Source organism: Pangasianodon hypophthalmus, chromosome 3 (assembly GCF_027358585.1).
Source record: "Pangasianodon hypophthalmus isolate fPanHyp1 chromosome 3, fPanHyp1.pri, whole genome shotgun sequence".
Lineage (NCBI taxonomy): Eukaryota > Metazoa > Chordata > Actinopteri > Siluriformes > Pangasiidae > Pangasianodon > Pangasianodon hypophthalmus.
The window spans coordinates 7,114,076-7,120,709 of NC_069712.1; positions in this window are offsets into that span (position 1 = coordinate 7,114,076).

Genomic DNA, 6,634 nt, shown 5'->3' on the forward strand with positions numbered 1-6,634 from the left:
ATTAGGAAAACTAATAAAGTGGCAAACTACTGTATACAAAATGTGTGTGTGTATATATATATATATATATATATGTATATATAAATTTACTGTTGCTGAAAAAGCTGACATTTAGTAAGAATAGTATTTATAAGCAATAGACAGAACTACTTTCTTTAAAAATATCCATCCATCCATCTATCCATCCATTCTTCCATCTTTCAGGTAAGGAATATTGAATTCCAGGCTCTCTGCCTCTCTCTATATAGCTGTTCCCTCATTTATGAAACCCATATGATACCAAAATGAATTATTGTAATGCCCACAAGCTAAAGTGGTAATCACATTTGCTATTATTATTATTATTATTATTATTATTATTATTGTTGTTGTTGTTGTTGTTGTTGCATATTTGTTTTTATTTGTTGTTCTGAAGCTCTAAAGTATACCTTACAGAACTTAATTATGAATTGTTGGGTTGTTAATAGAAACAAACTAATAACGTGCAAGATAAGAATTAAATTGTTAATCATGTCAAAGCAGCACAATGCATAAAATCATGGTCAAGAGAAAAAAGGTCAAGAGCTTCAGTTAATGCTCAAATCAATCATCAGAATGGGGGAAAAATGTGATCTCAGTGACTTTGACAGTGGAATGATGGTGCCAGATGGGCTGGTTCGAATATTTCAAAAACTGCTGCTCTCCTGGGATCTTTACACACAACAGTCTACACAGAATGGTTAAAAATTTTTTTTTTTAAAAATCATCATTTTTGCGGGCAGAAACACCTTGTCGATGAGAGAGGTCAAACTGGTTTGAGCTGACGAGAAGGCTAGAGTAACTCAAATAACCACTCTGCGGAAAAGCAGCTCAGAAGGCAGAACACTTTAAAGTTGCATTAGACAAGATTAATCAATTTTTGAATGACTGAGATGAGGCCCATTAAACCACGAACAAGCAGTCAGGACCGGAAGCCAGTTTTCTCAGCCATTTAGTACACTTGTGCTGAGGTCATGGTTTAAAAATGATTCTTTTATCGTGTCCTAAATATCTTCCAGGTTATTTGTAAAAGTAAGAAATTTAAAAAAATCAACTATTGCAACTTTAAACCTTGAGGCAGATGAACAGCAGAAGACCACATCGGGTTCAACTCCTGTCAGCTAAGAACAGGAATTTAAGGCTACAGTGGGCACAGACGTACCTAAACTGGATAGCTGAAGACGGGAAAAAGAGCACGTGAAGTTCTTCCATAAGTATATACATAAGTAATAATATATGTCAGTATACACATCGGAATCATGTACAACAGCTTTCAATTATTTCAAGCTAATAAACTTTGTATATATAACTTTGTGCTATAAACACTTTTACAGAGTAGGAAATCCTAGAATTCACCCTCAAATGTTCAAATGTGCTTTCCAGATGTTCAGTAATGTCTAATAACCATCAATACATTCCTAAGCCTTTTTAAATCAGAAAGTATGTTTCCTCGTTTGTCCGAGCCAAATGAAATTTGCTCCTTTTCTGTTGTGTAAGCTGATATAGAAATGAAATGATGTTGAAGTTGCGGAATGAGCGCTGGGAGGGACGTGTTGCTCTGTTTTTTTGTTTTTTTTTTCAGAAGAGAGCAATGGAAAATGGTCAAAGCGATTGTTTTGTCTGCCTCTTGCTCCATGTGTGCATTCAACTTTGAAGTGAGTGGAATATCCCAACAGGTTTCCATTGCACTTGATTTAACGCAGTTTCCTGTGTGATTATTTGCTGTTGTTTGATTGAAGGAAATGAGAATTGAGACATTGCTGCTCATCACAGGGCGATTAGTCCCGCACTATACACAGCTGGAATGAAGCAAGCAACAAGCTGTCTCCAGATCCCCATCTTCTTCTGACTGTCGCTTCAATAAAGTCGCACTGATGTGGGATTTGGTACGAGTCTATGCTTAGTCTAGGCCAGTTTAGGCCAGTTGTGTTTATCTTGAAAGCAACTATTTGTTTAAAATAGCATTGCTAATTGCAATCACTTTTATTAACGCTTTATTAGATTACATATATATATATATATATATATATATATATATATATATATATATATATATATATATATATATATATATATATATATATCACATTCATGAGCACTGTATAGATCTTTTCGCTCAATACTATATGAATATGCTGTTAGTAAAGAAACAATAATAACTTCCAAGATGAGGTTTAAAAAAATGACAAACACATTAGTCTGAAATGGTACTTTTCCGGCCTCTTCTCTATTTCATGTAAAGACAAAGCGATATAGACTCACCAGCCACTCTGGAAACGTGGAAATTCCTGCTTGATGAAAGAAGTCAGAGGAGAACAGCCAGACTGGTTTGAGCTGACAGGAAGGCTGTAGTAACACAAATAACCACTCTCTACAACCATGTTGAGCAGAAAAGCATCTCAGAACGCACAACACGCCAATCCTTGAGTGGCAGTTCTGTAGGTGAAAATGCCTTGTTGATAAGAGATGTCACTGGAGAATGGCCATAGGGGTTCGAGTTGATAAGAAGGTTGATAGGAAGGTACCTCAAATAACCACTCTTTACAACTAGCATGAGCAGAAAAGTATCTCAGAAGGCAGAACAGATTAAACCTTGAAGTAGATGGGCTACAACAGCAGAAGACCACATTAGGTTCCAATCCTCTCAGCCAAGAACAGGATACTGAGGCTACAGTGGGCACAGGCTTACCAAAACCCACCCAGGTAAAGACTGAAAAAACTTTGCCTGGTATGATAAATTTTGATTTCTGCTCCAACATGCAGATGATAGGGTCAGAATTTGGAATCAACTGCATGACTCCATGGACCTGCTTTGTGTCAACAGTTCAGACTGGTGGAGGTGGTATAATGGTGTGGGGAATGTTTTCTTGGCACATACTGTACCTCCTCTTCAAATCAATCAAGCGTCATATTTTCTGCTGCCCACCTGCATCCCTATATGGCCACAGTTTACCCATCTTATAATGGCTACATGCAGCATGATAATGCATCATGTCACAAAGTCATTTTAAAATGGTTCCATCAACAAGACAATAAGTTTAATGTACTAAAACATTCTCCCCAAGCACAAGCTCTGAATCTAATAGAGGACCTTTGGGATGTGGTAGAATGGGAGATTCATAGCATGAATGTGCAGCTTACAAATCTGCAGCAATTATGTGATGCAATCATGACAGCATGGACTCAGATTCTCAAAGGAATGTTTCTAACACCTTATGGACACCATGCCATGAAGAATGGAGGCTGTTCTAAAGAGCAAATGCAGGGTCTGATCTCACATATTGTTATAAAACACTTAATGCAATGCTTATGGATGTGTTAGGAAAGAACACATAGGAAAAGTATTATTAAATTTTCTACTAAGTTTTTTTTTTTAAAGATATTTGCTCTACGTAGCCTGTATATAACCTTCATAGAGGATTTGGCCTCGTTTATCTGTCATGTTTTTGATGTGTTTTTGGTTTTGCCAGGCAGTTATTTCCCCAAAGATGCACCATCGTTAATCAAATCTGTTTATACTCCGTAGAATTCATAATTCTATCGCCTTCAAAAAAAGTCTACATTACTGTTCAAAATGCACATCTGACAGTATACACCTTTGCTTAAGACATGCTTTTTGGCTTTTAATGTACTACAGTATCTTTTGTTTTGCTCTTTGACAAAAATGGGTTCTTTGCTGCAACATGTCTTTGAACACATGTCTTTTTTCTTATAATGTGAAGCATTGACTTTGGTGCCAGAAACTGAGTAGTTTCTTTTTCAGACACGCTTCCTAGTTAAATGAGTTTAGAACATTAAGAATCATTAAAGAATCATATTTTCTACAAGAGTATATCAGAAATGTTAATAAAAGTGTCAGAGATTTTTTTTTTTTACATTTTGTTACAACTGTAAAATGAATTCCACAGACAATTTATTTCATGAACATTATTTAAATGTGTATAATAATATTTTCACTGACGTTAGGCCCTAGTTGTCATTATTTATAGGCTGAATTATTTTCGACTTATTGAGGTTTGGATTAAACCCATTCAGTTCAAGGGACCAGTTAAACAGCCCTAAGAACTCAATAATAAATATAATAAGTGTGATAATGGTGGATTATGATTTCCACTACTGTAACTAAATAAACAATTCTGGACCCCTGGCTATGCTTCAAGACCCCTGGGGGACCCCAGACTCCACTCTGAGAACCACTGCCTTCTGCCTTCACTTATAAAAAGTTATTAGCTTCCTACGAGTCCTAGATTGGAAACTTTTGACAGGGAAAGGGACAGGAGAGCACCGTTCCTTAAGGTTTCCCACCAAAAACAGCTTAAGGGTTCTAGATTTGAACATATTTCTAAGTGTTATTTTGCCTGTTGTTTCACTCTCTTATCTTAAGCATATAATAAACTTGACTTTATACAGTATCTGTTTTTATTGGGTTTTGCATTGCTAAGTACAAACTCTACAAATGTTTTTGCTTTAGAGTGCTTGAAGACACTTTTTTGTTATTTCAGTGTAACATGAGTCTGTATGAATTTTTTCAGTTTCAAGTGAATGCAAATTGTCATTGTAATGCAGCACATGCTTATGAAAATCACAGGTTCCTTCAAATCATTTAGGCCACTTTTATGAGTCTTTTAAAGCCTTGGTGTCTGGTGGAGAAACCAACAATAAATCATTTTCTCACTTTCCTTGACAGTACAAAGGCAAAAACCTAACAGTAATTACAGAATACCGGCCTTTCCCTCATGGCCAGCAAAGTTTCTCTTCAACTGCCCAGCTATGATTTTTCGCATATGTTTTTAATTGTAAGTAATGACCAAGTCTGGAATTGCAGGGAACTGAGGAGCACCACACACCTATTAAGGCAAAAATAACAGTGGTTTCCTCCAGGTATCTTTAGTTCAGTGCTCAAAACGGCAGAGTACAGCTCCAATTTGGACTGAAATTGGAAGCTGAGTAACATTTAAGCAGGCTTAGTAAAGGGTGTTAGATTCATGGCAGTCATTGGGCCACCCACACACAAAGCACCGGCTGAAATCTGTTAATTTGGCCTGCTCTCTCAGCTGAGACCAACGTGTCATGGTTTTCCAGCTCGGTTGTTAGTGTTGGCACTCAGCCTTCCATCAGGCTTGCCGCGACTGATCATCAGCCCTGATCAGGCGCCTACGATGGCATGCACCACGCTTTTCCTGGACATCGCTGATGGAATAACTGAGACTGAGGTGCCACACAAAACCTGAGTGGATGACGTGTCCTACAATTTCTACACCCAGTGCAAATAACAAGAGCGGTTATGAACCTCCCACTGATTTGACATACATCATACATCACGGATGTCAGAGGTTTGAGAGTCTGAACCATTAGAAGCTCTTTCAGCAATTTTCAGGTTTTTAAAATAATATTTAAAAAGCCTGTCAGAATATTTATTATTATTTCAACTCAGTTTTATGAGTTGGAATTATTTCAGAACTGCATGCTTTTTCAAATCTTTCTTGTCTTAGCTTACTAATTGTCTTAATAAGCTTACTATTACTGAACTACTACTATACTAATAAGCTTACTATTACTGAACTTTACTTCATGGCTGAGTATCAAGGACATAAAATGAGCCCACATTTTTCATTTTCTTTGCATTCATTTCTTTCCTTTTTGTTGTCTGTTTTGTTGATCATGTTTCTACTTTCCAAATTATTAACGTAAAAACAGCAAAAGTGTAATCTAACATGCTCCAAATGTAAATGAATACATTCATAGTAGATTAATAGTCGACACAGTAATATACAGTTGGACCAGTTGATAGCAGCCGTGACTTGGCGGCTTTGTGAAATATTATCATACTTTTAGCTGCTCACAGTTTCCATTACTCTTTTAATAGGTTTTTGGTTTTGACATCATCCATTTTTCTGTGCGAAATTGACAGATAATTCCCATCAGACTAACCAAACTGTACACATAAAATTTAATAAATTAGCCATTATTATTTTAGAGGTTATCCAAACACGCTGGTAGTGCTCAGCCAACTCCTAATTCCTGGAGCCTGTCCTGCTGAAACAATTACCCCAGCTGTCTTTCCATCATTCCACACAAATCATAACCAGTCCTCATGGTACATTATGACTCTTGATAAAAATGCCAAGGTGCTAACACAAACACTGTACCTGTAATAACTCAACTTGCTTTACTGATTATGGGATACAAACATGTTGAGATTGGAAAACTTCAGTTGACAATCTGTCACCTTCAGAGTGACATGTTTTATAACTTATCTCATATCTTGTTGGTGCTGTATCAACGCCATAGCTCCATGGAATTTATTTCATGCCCTGACTTCAGATTCACGTCTTTTCACAAGTTTATGGATGAAATTAACGAGACTTCATGGAGGTAACTGGCAACCAGACTGAAGAGTTTACAGATTGAAAAAAAAGGGTTCTTTATATGGGTGACTAAATGGGGTTTCTTTTCTGAAAGATAATCCCCCTGTTGTATAAGGTTCTACACAGAACTTTGAGGGATTCCCAACAAATTCCCAACAAACGAAAGAAAACTTTAGGGCCTTAGATGCATATATATATATATATATATATATATATATATATATATATGTATATATATTTTTTTTTTT